We start from the raw sequence: 15664 nt of genomic DNA, 5'->3' as shown, positions 1-15664 counted from the left end.
ACATTAGGTTTCCATTACTCGGAGAAATATTTATTCGAATGATTTTATCATTATGAGGCTAAAATGGAATAAATTAAATAAAAATGGTGTTATTTAATATCTAAAAGAATTAATCAATAATTGAGAGGAATATAATCCAATTAAATTGATTATGGAATTATTAGGGTAAATAATTAAGTATAATTCATTTAATTGAGGTAATGGGGTTGAGGGGCTAAAGTGTCAATATTTGAAACGTGAATTGTTCCCTTATTAGGGTTTGGGGTGTTTGGAATTTACTTATAACACTTGAGGGTCCTAATTGACAAATCATTTATAACCCCCCATGGTTTCCTATCGACGTGTTAACGTAGCGTAACGAGTTCGTTAGTTTTTTCTCTTCTTGCGCTGCCTATACGTACGTTCAAAGAAGTCTACTCGATCGGTCCTTGGTTGTTAGCATGCGTCGATCGTAAGGGGGCTATTGCTCTTGCGTTTGTGTCCCACATAAAAAAAAGAAACGAGCGAGGGAGAGGGGGCAGTGGGATTGAGAGAGAACCGGGGCCTAAGAGGTGTAGGAGATGCGATTGGGGTTCAATTCTAATTTCCTTCTTATGCAATTCATTCCACAATTGTTGAGAATTGGTTGCAATCATTGTGTATTGCCTTCTATTTGACATCTTTGATCATATTGCTTTATACTTTCCATTTTGGGATTATGATCGCTTACAACCACTTTGAGTGTTCTTTTTGATGAAGTGTGGCTGTTAAAATCCTTCTAAAACTCTAAGTGTGGAATCGATTGCTTTTTTTTGGTAGTAAAAATCTTTTATTCTTTATCTTCAATTCTTGTGAATCCGTGTGTGTAAGTTTCTGCATATAAGACCATGCTTTGAACCATTACTAAGGCTCTTAAAACAGCCCTTATATGTCTTGTTCTATGGCTTAATGGCGAAACTCTAATTGTGTTTCTTTTTTAGCATCACAATTTGCTTTTCCTTTAAAAGCATTGTACTCTGAGTCATGGTTTGAAGTTGGAATTGTCCTTTGACTCAATGAAGTGCTACTAATGTTAAGAGCTCAATTTCCAGCTTCCAAGTTGATGTGCACAATAGATACCTATCAATTTTTAGATTTATAAACCTAACTAATTTAACTAATTTATGCACCTATAAGCATTGTACCTAGTCAGATTATAGAATAACTAAGGTAAGTAGAGTGTTGAACACAGAGAACGAAATTTAACTAATGAAATAACTACTTTTAATTAAACTAAGAAAACAAACTTCAAATTGGGTTTTTACTGATTTTTCAATTTCAGTAACTTAATTCAAATTACTTACCAATTAAACAATTATTAAAAGTAAACAAGTAAAGAAAATGATTTTTACTTCAAGTTTAAATAGTACTTCCGTTTAGTTCCGAATTCCCTTTCTCTTATGGTTGACTTCTTGTGGATGTATTATGTTGGTTACCAATTCATTAAATTATTGGTTATTATGATCAAATACCTAGATGCACCAATTTATGAATTACCATGCAATGATCATGCACAAGGTAAACACCAAATTGATATAAGCAAGAATTGTGCTGTGAATGATAAAACTAATAGTTACTTTCCTACGATCAAGTCAAGCAACCAAGCACAAATTATGGATTACTTATGCTCTCTAACAGAATTAAAATTACTAGCTTTATTTTCCTAATCCAATATTTGTTCAATCCTAGCTTTAGCAATTTAATGATAATAAACCACTAGGAAACACGTTCATGCAAATAGATTGATCATCTACTACACTAAACTTATATCATGGCAATCAAAGACTAGAACTAAAACATGTTAGGATTTTGATTATCAAACACAAGTAAAATCAAAATAAAACATCCATGAATTCGAAATCAATACATAGGATTCAGGTTCATATTCACCAAACAGAAGTATGCGGTGATTAGCCCATAACTAAAACAGAAACAAACATGAAATCAAAGTTAACTAGAAAAGACATGGTAAAATCTAGAAAACTGAATGATTCAATGATGATCTTCCTTAAATTATCTTCAAAGCTTGAATGAAAATGAAATCTTCACTTTTGAGGGCTTTCTAAGGGGTTTTAGTTGTAATCCTTAGCTTAATCCTCAAGACAACCTCCAGAATTCGACCTAATGCCCGATTTATATAAATACCAAAAATATGGTTGCCACGTCGTAGGCAATAGGTGCCACACCATGGTCAACTCTTAAAACGCGTATACCACAAGTCACCGTAAGCTTCTATGTCAGGACCAATGGCCACGTTGTGGCCTTTAGATTGCCATGTCGTGGCATGCAATTTTTGCACAAATTCTTTTCTTCTTCCATGTTGCTGGTTTGACCTCCAAGTTTCTAGCTTTCATCATTTTTGGTCCTTTGATCACATAGCTTGCTCACTAAAGGACCTTTGGATCATTATTTGGGCCTTGGGATTAGATTGGGCCATCTTGGGACTTAGGGCTGGTTCAGGTCATTATGGGCCATGAGTTGCTAGGCCTAGGGTAGGAAGGGTAAAATGGACTTTTACCATTTGATAGAGGGATTATGATTTATGCTTTTAGCTGTGGTTTATTACACTATAGTAGTTAGGGTTGGTTTGAACGTGTTCAGTGTGAGGAGCCGTTGTAGCAACAACTTGCGTGTGATTGTTTATCATCAAATTGAGGTGAGTCTTCTCATAGTGTTTTGGCGAGTCAAAGGCACCAATTCCGATCCTTTGATTATTGTTATTAGAATGCTATATGTTTGTGTAACTCTTTCATGTATTGTTTGGGTAACGCCCGCAGATTCACGCTAGTCAATTTAGAGACAATAAGCGTCAAAAATTATTTTTGATAGAATATTATTTAGAATACATAATATCAACTAAGTTATAGTATATGTCACAAGGGTTCCGTAAAGAACACTGAAATCCGAGTTATAACGAAGAAATTATGACCCGTCGAAGTTCTACGGCTAAACCGACACGACACCGCGTAACGTAAAAAGTGAATTTTTGATAAATTACATTTTATCCTTAGAGATCTAAACGAAAGTCACACTATACTTTAAACTGAGAGTGTGCATAAAAGGAACGTCCAAATCTGACTTCGTATGAGGAAGTTATGATTTTTCTAAGATTTAGCATAACAATGCACAACCCGGAATTCGAATTTTAGATTGACCAATTTTTAGCCGAAACAATCTAAACGAGAATCGAAAATTTCATTAATAGGAGCTCAACGATATAATAATAGACGAAAATGGACGTCGGACAACAAAGTTATGACTTTTTAACGAATTTTATCTGTCTAAGTCTGTTAAAATATAACTTTAAAAATAAATTCAAAATTAGCCGACGGAGTCTAAACAAAAGTTGTAGATTACGTCACCACTTACGCGTGAAAATAAAGAACGTTGAAAACGGAGCTCTTATGCGAAAGTTACGAGATTTAGAAGTCGGAAATAGGCTAACGCGAATGAGGGTGACGTGGCTTAATCTCAGCCCTTGCTTCCTCCCCACGGCCTCACTTCGGATGACCAATAACTGCCCCCTCGTACACGTAGTGTAGCCCTCGTACGCACATCGTACCCCAAGGATTACGTCCAACATAGTTCGAAGCCAACTCCTATAAATAGGTGCGCGATTTCTCCCATTTCTTCCCACCACAACCTTTCTTTCCCTCTCAAACATATCTCTAAACCCATCCCAATCCCTAGTACTTCCCAAGTGCTAAGAGGCGAGTCCCAGAGTGCCAGAAGTCTCCAAGAAGAAGAGCTTTCGGCTCGGATGTTTTGCCCCCGTAGAGCCCGGTTCCTAGCTAAACCCTCTTATAAGTAAGTTATGCTTACCCTACTTTAAGTATAGCTTATGTTTAAGTTTAATATCGTTATTACGAACCTATAAACAGTATATGTATTATAAAATATAATATACAAAGTGTTATTATAATATCTTTTAACTACTCGCGGTATGGAGAATCTGGTTTGAAGGGCCGCATAAGGTTGTTGGATTTCAGAACAACTTAAATGCCAAAATGGTCCTACCCTCTGGTGTTTCATGCATGGCCCTTGTCTGTATATAGTGGTTGAAAAGTATTGTTTAACACTTTGTGACATCCCCAAAATCACGGCCAGAAAAGACCGATTTTGTTTATGCTTTATAAAAATCAGAGTACTTCATTTTATAAAAAGGTTGCGGAATTTGTTCCCAGAAAAACATGGTAAATACGTTATTAAAACATTTTCGAAGAAACGTATTTATTTCATTTTAAAATGTTTGGGATGTCATCGTTAATACCGAAACATAAGCATAAACAGACTTACAATGATTTACACTAGTGATCTACATCTCTTTTAAATCTCTCAGTGAATGTCACTTTACTTCGTCACCTGTGATATACATAAACTGAGTGGTTAGGTTGGGAAACCTGGTGAGTACATAGGGTTTTCAACCCACAATAATATAATTATTATGTTCAATCAAACAATCAACCCAATTACCCATCCCCATTATCTTCTTTACTTTTTAAGGATTTAACCTAAGAGTCATCTATCCTGCATTCGTTTATTCCGAAGTCCCTTACTTCCAAGGTTATGGGATTGGCACTAAATCCATAGCTGCCAATGTTCGTTCATAAAACACTAATTCCATAGCTGCTATAATCTATTCATCGGGTACTAAATCCATAGCTACCAGTCTTTATCTAATAGGTACTAAGTCCATAGCTACCAATGTTTAATAGGTACTAAGTCCATAGCTACCAATTCCTACAGGTACTAAATCCATAGCTACCAACGTCTAAAAGGTACTAAGTCCATAGCTACCGGTGTTTGTCCCATAGGCACTAAGTCTATAGCTGCCAATGTATACTCACGTCATTTTCTATCTCTCATCATTCATCTACCCATCATCATACCCAACATATTCGTATATATAAAATACGTTATATAGTTTAAATCCTTTAAAACATGTATAAAACGTTCATCCAGCATAGACAACAAGTATTCAGATAATGTGCACACATAGTACGTAGTTTATATAAAATACTTCATATCTATGTGTAAGATGAAAGTAACTATGCACTCACTTGAGAAGGTGGTGACTCGGTACTCAGACAGCGCTTCGTTTACTTTAAAATAATTTCCTTCAACGAAACCTAGTATTATTACCACTAGATTTTAGTCTAATATTTACCGTGACTAATTATTAGTCTTATTATTATTATTATATAAGCGTTTAAACAATACTTTCCAACCACTATGTACAGACAGGGGCCAGACATAAAACACCGGAGGGCAGGACCATTTTGGCATATAGCACTTCTGAAATCCAACAACCCTATGCGGCCCTTTAAACCAGATTCCCCGTACCGCGAGTAGTTAAAAAGATATTATAACGACACTTATATAAGTCATAATAATAATAGCTCAAATATTTATTATAAATTTATAATAACAATACTAATTTTAAATATAAACTATATTTAAAATAGGGTAAGCATAACTTACTTACAAGGGGATTTTAGTTAGGAGTCGGGCTCTGTAGGGGCAGAACTTCGTCGCTGAATCTTTCTAAGAAAGATTCGTGCAGCGCTTCAGCGCTCACCTTACTATACTAAAACTACAGAAAGAGAAGTCGAATCACGAGGGACCGAAATGCTCGGGGGATAAGGAGAGAAAGACTCTTGAATCAAGAGAATGGTGCAAGAAATATGAGAGCCCAAGCCTCTTATTTATAGTAATTGAATTTACAAAAACTACCCCCCATAATTACTTAATGACCTTATAGTTATATAAACAACTAAACACCCCTTTATAATACTATTTTAAATAGATTTAAAGATATTTGTACTAAACTAATGTCGAAAGAACTCAACATTAGTCTTATAATGACCGCATCGTCGATACCTTTCTAATGATATATACATATGTATATATATGTGTACGTATATATGATTTATACCTTATTTTAATACATAAATATGCTATTATAATTTGTAACTCGTTCATACGAACTCCGTTTTTGACGTTCTTTATATCCACGCGTAGGTGGAGACGTACTCTACAACTTTCGTTTAGACTCCGTCGGCTAATTTTGACTTTATTTTTAAAGTTATATTTTTAACAGGCCGGGACAGGATTGGTCCGTTAAAATCTCATAACTTCTTCATCCGATGTCCATTTTTGTCTGTCTTTTTATCGTTACGCTACTAATAATGAGATCTTCGATTCTCCTTTAGGTTGTGTCAGCTAAAAATCAATCGATCTAAAATTTGAATTTCGGGTTGTACACCGCTAATCCGAAACTTCGAAAAATCATAACTTCTTCATACGAAGTCAGATTTGGGCGTTCTTTTTATCGATGTTCTTAGTTTAACATATTGTATGACTTTCTTTTAGAGCGCTAAGGCTAAATCTCTCTCTATCATAAATTTACTATTTACGTTTCCCGGTGCCGTGCCGGTTCCGACGCGAAACTTCGATGGGTCATAACTTCTTCGTTATAACTCGGATTTCGGCGTTCTTTATATGTACGGAAACCCTGTGACATATTCTACAACTTGGTTAAGATTATTTATTATAAATAATCTTTTTGTCGAAAAGTCGTTTTCGACCCCTATTGCCTCTAAATTGACTAACCCGGATCTGCGGGCGTTACACACTTATAAAACAATATCACTCGAAAATAGTCACAATAAATATTAGACTAAAATGTAACGGTAATGATACTAGGTTTCGTCAAAGGAAAATAGAATTGTTAGAAGCGAAGCGCTGCCCGAGTTTGGAATCATCACTTTAACAAGTGAGTGCATAGTTACTTTCATCTTAAACATAGATATGAAGTATTTAATATAAATTACGTGTTATGTATGCATATTATCTGTGTTCTTGATATCTATGCTGGATGAACAAAACAATTTTAAACTTTTCAAAACACCCCTTTTACTAATAAAAATGTTTACAAAATTAGTGTTCTCAAAACATTATTTAAAAATCAGTGCCTCCCAAGTCCAATGACAAAAAATCAGGATGTGTACGGTCACATCTTCACTTTGCCACGTTTCGCTGAAGCACCTGAAACCATAAACAAAAAACTGTAAGCACAAGGCTTAGTGAGTTCCCCCAAAGTACCAACACACAATAAATAAAATACACCACAAACAACATGCATCTAGGGCCTTCAACATGACTGGAACGCCCCACCGGCCTAAAGTCCATCTGGTACGCTCACAAAGCCTTTAGAATGACTGGAACGCCCCACTGTCCTACACTCTATCTGGTATGCTCACAGAACCTTCAACATGACTGATACACCTCATCGGGCCTTCAGCCTATCTGGAACATTCTTCGGGCCTTTGGCCTGACTGGTACGCCCTACTGGCCTTCAGTCTATCCGGGACACCCTGGGTCTGTTGGCCTTCAGCACATAGCAGGAATGCCTCAACCCAACCACACATAACATGTCAACATAGACATATCCAAAACACATATAAGCCCGGTATATCATAAAAACATTACCGGGGTTTGTTGACTGACGACATAAAGCAATACAATCTCAAACCACCCACACCATGGCAACATATACACAACTAAACATATATAAGGATGTCAAAAAGTCCCGTGGGACCTCGTTCCCGTGCGGTCCCCGTCCCGTCTGAGGGAATTTTTTTAAAAAAATTGGGGGCGAGGACGGGGGCGGGGGAGAGGTTAACCCTCGTTTTAATTTCGGGGGCGGGGGCGGGGGTAGGCAATCCGCCCCGAAACCCCTATGGGGCCCCCTTTAATAAATTACACATATATTTACATTTATTAATTATATAAATACAATAAACAATAACATGATTTTGAGCTTCCAAAATTCATCAAAAAACATATTTTTAAGTTGTTTGTATAATGTTTTTAAGACGCCATAACTTTTTTATTTTTAACATGTAAGATTCTGCTATAAATAATTACTTGTTACTTAAAAAATAGCTTATTTTAGCCTAAATAATAACTTCTTTTAGCCTGAAAAAAGGCAGCTTGAAATCAATCGGGGGTGAGGGTAATAAAGGGGATTCGGGGGCGGGGGCGGGGGTTGGAAGGATGAACATTTCGGGGGCGGGGACGGGGACGGGGGAACAGGAAAATTCTGGGGGCGGAGGCAGGGGAGACACTCACCGTCCCGTTTTCCCCCATTGACATCCCTAAACATATAACCAGTCAACAGACAATCAGATAGATCTTAAAGATCACTAAGCATAACATCATCCTATATACCAGGATACAGATCTAACAGATCACTACATAATACCAACATGCGATAAACCAGAATACAATATAATTAGCTGACCTTGGTGCCTTCGACCCAAAAGTACAGGGAGAAAAACTCACTTCACACTGCCGAAACATACATACGATGCATGGCTGCTGGCTGACAAATCCCCAAACTGCCCAAATCAAGAAAACCCTATCAACAGCTGATCCCACAAATAATATCTGATTGCAGATCCGCTAAAATCCATGCGCTATCAAATACCACAATGACAACCCATCAACATCTATCCCCTGACTCACACTATGAGCCCAAATTAGGGTAAAAGACCTTTTTACCCTTCCTCAAGCTTGGCCCAAGGCCAAGGCCCAAACTAGATGACCAAAGGGCCAAAATCCAAAATAAGCATCTAAGGCCCAAATATGACCCAATATCCTAAAAGGCCCAATATATCCAAAAGTCAACCCTGGTCAAACTTATGGTCAAAGGTCCATAGCCAACAAGTCAACAAAACAAGAAAAGCCAAACAGGCCGAGTACACCCTGCGTACTTAGCTGGTACGCCCAACGTACACCCTTTGGGGTCAGTACGCGCAACGTACCAGATGAGTACGCCCAACGTACCCCTCTGAACCCCAATCTTCTCCATTAAGCACTTAACCACATAAGTCCTTGCTCCAAATTCTCAGGTATGATTCTTATGCATGACTTAACACGTAAAGTTGGCAACTTTACTTGCATGCATGGATTAATAGGGATCTAGAGCTCAAAAGAGCTTAATGAAAGGTCTTAACACATGCATGAGTCCAAATAAACCATAAAGATCCCATTTTTATACCTTTGGGACTCCTAAAACATCCAGATCCACAAGGTCAAGCCTCTAAAACAACCTTAGCTCACAAGGACCAACCGAAAGAGGCTAAAATGACCATAAACAAACCAAAAGAAGATCCAACCAAAGAGATGACAAGATCAAAGCTTTTTACCTTCAATAGATTGTAAAAGATGAGAAACTTCTGGATCTACAAGCCCTCTCCTAGAATTGAGTCTTCAACCTTCCTCCTCTCTTACACAAGCCACCATAAACCCTCTTCCAAACTCCACCACTCACTCAAGGCACTTTAGGGTTTCAATGCATACAAAAAGGGGTGGAGGCTGACTTAAAATGCCCAAAGGAAGGATAAAATGATGCTTATATAGAGGTAAAACCCCGAAATTAGGGTTTGGTACTTAAGGGAGTACGCCCCATGTACCCCTTAGTATGCCCGACATACTCAAGGACCATCCACGACCATTACACCCATTACGCCCCACATTCACAATGAGTACGCCTCGCGTACTCATTGAACCTCAAAAACCGCAAAACTTCACTTGGCCCTAACTTCTTCGTTCTAAGTCCGTTTCCGACAAAATTTATATCCATAGAAAGGTGACGGGAAGCCCTACACTTCTAACAACTCACCTTTGCCTTAAAACCTCCTGAATAACAACCCAAACTCATAAAGACCCGAACTGCCCAAGTTACGAATATACCCTTGGGCACTACAACACAATCGAACTCTTGGATCATATAATCTATAATACCCACATCCAAAAAGGGCGAAATCCTATCTTCCCTAAGGCCCTAAGCCTTCTGATAACTGATGATCGGGCAACAACCCCAAATAATGAAGCGATTCGAAACTGTGTGTTACAACTCTCCCCTACTTAAATTCAATTTCGTCTTCGAAATCACTCATTAACATCCCCAGCATGCCTGAAAGGCTGAGGGACACAACCTAAATCTTGAGCATACAACGACCTTCCTAAGGCAACCGAAGCCAGTCTAAGTAGAACTTTTCCAACCCGAAGAAGACGAAACCACAATCCTATGCAGAAAACCAACCCTACTTTACCTGAAATCAGAAGTCTCGAACTGGTCTGACTCCCTAACAGACCGCCCATACTGAACCAATGCTAAATCCATGACACTTATCCATCAACCATCTACTCTCGATGATAAGAATTCCATGAACATAATGAGATACGAGATACTTATTTCCTTAAGTGTCAGACCAATACTCTGATACTATAATCTTGGAGCCCCTCAATTTCCCCGACCTTTTCACAGGTAGAACCATTCCAGAGCACATATACATAAGCTAAATCCTAAACCCTCCAGCTGATGCCTTTGGCATACAAATTTCTTAACCCTCGTCTATCTGAAATACAGACCTTGAACGGATACACTCACTATTTCCAGCACGAGTTTCCACCAAAATCCAGCTCGAAAATGGCCACTCATGAAATTTCTCATAAATTCTTTCCTAAAACTGATGAGCATCCAATTATGGAGCTACCCCCAGTCCTGATTGGAGACGCTACCAAAACATACCGAAATGATCCTCTAAACATATAAATTGCAAACTTTACCCAAATTCAAATCCATACAACTTACCACAACCTTAATACCCTTGATTCTCTGTCATGCTATTACCAACCACTGCTACAACGAGCAGAGATGATCAATCCAAAATTTTCCGCATTTCATCCAACCCCATCTGCTCAGGTGTACTCCCGCCTGGAAAACCACTCAATACATTCTTGAGGAACTTATTATTCGCAGCTTCAAAAACAATTCCCAACTTGCTAATCAAACCCTAACAACAGCTTGCGAACAAACGGAAACATAAAATGCCTACATTTCACTGATACTTTCTGATACCTGATTGATACTCCCAACAATCCTTAATTGTTCGATTTAAACAAAATAAATTACACCTCTCTCGGCAATACACATATTGAGTTACCACAATGCACATCCTTAGGGAACCCATAATCTCGTCCCAAAAAGGGAAGAAACACCAGAGCTCTACTGAGCAAAAAACCTCAAACATTAACATAAAACATTCCCATGAATGATTGCAACAAACCCCAAACCTTGATTTGAGACATAACCAATTCCATCAATACGCATATAGCTCAAGAAGGCTTTCTGAATGCTACCAAAAACCGGATCCTGCTATAACCAAGTTTTTACAGCCCAAGAGGGTAAAAACACCCCGAAGCCAAAGGAACAAAAACATAATGAACTTGATGGTAGTTGACACATTCCTTGAACTTAACCGTCACCACTTTAATTCTTCGGAGAATCCCCACTGAATGATGAACTCAACGACCGATGGTCTAGAACGCATTGCTACTTAACCCAAAGAACCACAAACCTACCTAGAACTGAACATACATGTTTCTGGAAATGGTTCACCGATCAACATCTGCCCAAACTAATATGAAAACAGCAATCCAAACAACGAACTGACAAATCCCTAAATGACTGATACTCAACCCGAGAATCCCAGTTCTCCCCCCCCCCCACTTAGTACTCGAACCACCACCCACTGGTGTTGAAACCATATCATAACCCAACCGGCTCAACCAGGTTCGACCATACCTGACCCTGGAATGAATAATATACATAGAATGATCCCCCATAATTATAATCACTTAGCATTAAGGATTTCACACGAGAGCATAAGCAACTATCGAATTATGATTCAATATACACTCTTTCCCTGCTATCCCAAACGACAATCCGACACATGGATTTCCTATATCCCAAGAATACAGGCCCTTGCTCGCGTAACAAAGTAATCATATCACATCAATTCACCCGTGCACACCGGTGCCGACATAAAATCGCCAACCACTGCGACCAACAGACCACAAGCTAAGTCTGTAACTTAACTCTGAAAGTCATAAGCCTGCTCACTTTTCCGAACTTGGAACACTGAAAGGGCATGATCCTTGCCAAAAATAGCAACGATCCAATTCATCAATCAACCACTCAACTCCCATCTGAGATCTCTGAGCCGATCATAACAATCGCTTCCTTCTGTAATCTTGCTATTCAAGGCACAACCTCGATTAAAACCTTCGAGACCTCCGAAACAGCATGCTCATCCAAACGTTCTTCGGGCCTTCAACCTGACTGGTACGCCTAACTGGCCTTCATTCTATCCAGGATGCCCTGGATCTGTCGGCCTTCAACACAAAGCAGGTCCGCCTCAACCCAACCACTCATACACCGTGTCGACACACACACACACACACATATATATATATATATATATATATATATATGTATGTATATATATATATATATATATATATGTATGTATATATATAAAACAGATAATCATGCAGTTACCAGCCAATAACAAACATACAAATCACTAAGCATAGCATCATACTATCTACTAGGATAAAGATCTAACAGATCACTATAATTCTCAATCATGCAATAATCAAAATAACAATCCAAAAGGGCCGGACTTGGTGCCTTCTAACCAAAAGTATTGTGAGGAACACTCGCCTCACAATGACGAATCGCGCAGAAAACCTCTGGCCGCTGGCCCACTAAAATCCCTGAACTATCACAACAAACAAATATCCAATTAATAATTGTATTCCCATCCTTGACTAATAACTCATACTTAGGGTAAATGGCCACTTTACCCTTCCGCAATTGAACCAAGACCCAAGCCCAATTCTTGATCCAAAAGCCCAAAATTGATTAAGACCCATCATTGGCCCAATTTTCCAAATTGGGCCAACACTCCCTTTTGGGCCTCATCCTAAGGTCCAACCCTTCACTTGGCCCAAAACACTCATACTCAGATAGTCCAATAAGGGCCCAAGCATACAAGCCCAAAATCCAAATTCCAACAAAAACCGTATGCAGGGCATACACCGAGCCTCGCATTGACCCACAATGGGGTGGATGGCCAAGTACACGGGGTGTGCCCTCACAGATCCAAAAGTCCCTTTTTGTGCTTAATAGCTTAAGTACTTAAGCCCAAACTACATATCCACGGTCTAAATGCACCCTAGAGTCATAAAGTCTCCAACTTTATGATTGTACACGTCCAAAAGTTCTTAATACAAGGTCTTAATCCATTAAGAACCTTATACCAAATGCATGGGACACTTCTAGCCATTGGGACCTCATTTTTATGATTATGGACCCCTCCAAGGGTCTGAAAGGGCGACTCAAAACATCCAGAACATGCCATGCTCAAGATGGAGCATTTGGGGCCAAATGAAACATAAAAAGGACCCAAACATGAGATCTATCATATAAACCATAAAGGTATGAACTTTATACCTTTAGATGATAGAGAAGGAATCTAAACTCCGAGATCCAACCTTGCTTCAAGCTTTCAAGCTTCTTGATGCACTTCCCTTTCCTATAAAAACACCAAGAACACACTTTAGGGATCTCAATCTCACTCAAGGGGTCTAGGGTTTTGCAAGAACAACTCAAGGACTTGGAGGCTGAAAGGATAAGGGTAAATGGTCCATAAAGATGTCTAGATACTCCTTAAACCCTAAAATTTAGTGTTTCACCCGGATACTAGTACGTCCAACGTATATATGTGTACGCCCATTGTACTCGCACATACGCTCAGCGTACACCTCCTGCCCCAAAATTTACCATTTTGCCACTAGGGCTTCTTAGGGATAATTCCAACCAATCCAAGGACTAAAATAACATAATTTAAAACCAAGGGAAGGATTTGAAAATACCTGAAACCCGGGATGTTACAATATAAATATGAAACACATATACCAACTTCACATAGAATTTTGAAGGCAAGTGAGCTTGATTCATTTGATATATGTGAATCCTATTTATATGGGAAGATGATTCACAAGTGTATTTATCAATTAGTGGTTAAAGAAAAAAAGGCTTGAGAAAGAATTATACATAAGTGATGTATGTAATCTTTTCAATCCATGAATAGATTTGGTGATAGATGCTTAATCAATTTTACTGACAATTTTTTATTCGTTATTGTTGAAACCTTTGATTTTCTAAAATTGTGTAACATCCCAAATTTCGAGTCCAAAAATTTCGTTTTTAATTTAATAACAAAACCATAAGTGTCAACCATTCATTCAAAACATGTCATATCAGAGTATCATGTCTAAAACATTATTTTATTTTATCAGAGTAAAACATCCCAGGCTAAACAAACAATGGTGTGTGCCATGCGATCACCCCGAGCTCCTCCCTTCGCTACCGGAAGTACCCGAAACTAGATCTGAAAACCGTAAGCACGAAGCTTAGTGAGTTCCCCAACCTACCACATACCATACATAATCACATACTACAACGTAGGGCCTCGCCCGCTACATCGGGCCCTGCCCGACTCCGGACGAATCCGAAATCAAGCCCCGCCTGGCTTCGAGCCCCGCTCAGTATACAAATCTATCTCTCTTAGGCCCCGCCTATCTCTGGGCCTTGCCTACTAAACACATACAGACATATAACATAACACATAACAAGTAGCTAACATACTCTACTATACTCCTAATCTAAGGCCTCGCCTAACTTGGGCCTCGCCCCTGTCCTACAACCGGTGATTCATGGAACCCCGTCCATGCTCCTGCTGATAGTGAGATACGGGCCCCCGCCCACACTCACCTATCTCCTATCTCGGGCCTCGCCCATGTTCTGCTACCAATGAGATATGGAACCCCGTCCATACTCTACTAGTGGTGAGATTTGGGACCTCGCCCGCACCCACCTCCCTACCAGACACATACAGGTATCACACAGACAACAAGTATAATCTATCATGCAAATATACCTTGGGCTCCCGCCCGGTATCAGACCTTGGTCTAGAATATCATACATATAAACCTGCCTCGGGCACCCGTCCGGCATCGGACCTTGGTCCGGAATATCACACTAGCATACAGTGCCTAGGGCTAACCCCCGGGTCTTCCTACTCATAAACTACATGGGTCAGCATTGTGGCCTTAGACCCATTCATACAGTGAGGAGACTCACCTCGCACTGTTGAACCCTGTTGATACTCCTTTGGCTGTTGACTGGCAAATTCCCGAACTGCTGACCCTTCGGCTTCCCGAACTACCAATACTAAACACCAATTAGTCCAATACAATAATCCTTCTTAGGGTAAAATGACCATTCTACCCCTAGTCCAACTTGGTCCATGTCTAAGGCCCAATACTAGGTAAGCTTCCCAAGCCCACTAGTGGCCCACTAATGGCCCAATTTGTTGAATCAGGCCCAATCCCTCTAATGGGCCTTATCCTAAGCCCAAACATTTCCTTGGGCCATATTATCTAACTTCTGATGGCCCACTATGGCCCAATAACCCAAAGCACGGCCCAAACTGAGGCCCAAAATGCAAGGCCCCCACTGACAGAGTACGCAGGGCGTACATTCACATACGCTAAGCGTACTAGCCCCTGGTGAGTACGTTGGGCGTACCTACATGTACGCTCAGCGTAACCCCCCTGTTAAGCCCTTTTCTCATTAAGTGCTTAATACTCCACTTCAGAAGCTATAAATATAGATCCCGGTCTTTTTCCATGTCTTAATCCATAAAGTCACTGACTTTGTGACTTA

This window comes from Lactuca serriola, chromosome 2, assembly GCF_051521515.1.
Source record: "Lactuca serriola cultivar US96UC23 chromosome 2, Lser_US96UC23_V15, whole genome shotgun sequence".
Lineage (NCBI taxonomy): Eukaryota > Viridiplantae > Streptophyta > Magnoliopsida > Asterales > Asteraceae > Lactuca > Lactuca serriola.
The sequence above is the reverse complement of the archived record's forward strand: the minus strand, read 5'-3'. Positions refer to the sequence as shown.